Source organism: Aotus nancymaae, unplaced genomic scaffold (assembly GCF_030222135.1).
Source record: "Aotus nancymaae isolate 86718 unplaced genomic scaffold, 86718_ANA_hifiasm-v0.15.2.pri h1tg000039l, whole genome shotgun sequence".
Taxonomy (NCBI): domain Eukaryota; kingdom Metazoa; phylum Chordata; class Mammalia; order Primates; family Aotidae; genus Aotus; species Aotus nancymaae.
In genome coordinates, this window is record NW_026988453.1 from 12,972,849 (window position 1) to 12,973,326 (window position 478).

Genomic DNA, 478 nt, shown 5'->3' on the forward strand with positions numbered 1-478 from the left:
CATTTTTATTTTGAAACATTCCCAAACAGAAAAATTACAAGTACAGAACCTGAACCATTTGAGAGTAAGTTGCCCCCACCCAATGGGCCTATCATGTTTAAATACTTTAGTATATATTTCCTGTAAATAATTAAAGGTATTGTTTCTGATTAGGAACGCCCCTCCAATAAGGATAATGCAAATATTCCAAAATCCAAAAAAATCCGAAACACGCCTGGTCCCAAGCATTTCAGAGAAGAGACGTTCAACCCGTCCTAGTATGGACTTGTGGTTTCCTCTTTGGTAGGTTACAGTTCGTTCCATCATTATTTCTTTAGATGCTTGACTGGCCTCAGATATGGCCAGTGGGAGCACCTTCAGGTTAGCCCTGTGTCCTTCTGACGTGTCCCCCAGCTACTTGGTCACTGCTGTATTTTTTGACAATAAGACATTCCAGGTTTCTCTCCTCCAGCCCTGCTTGCCTTTAGTAGGACGTGAT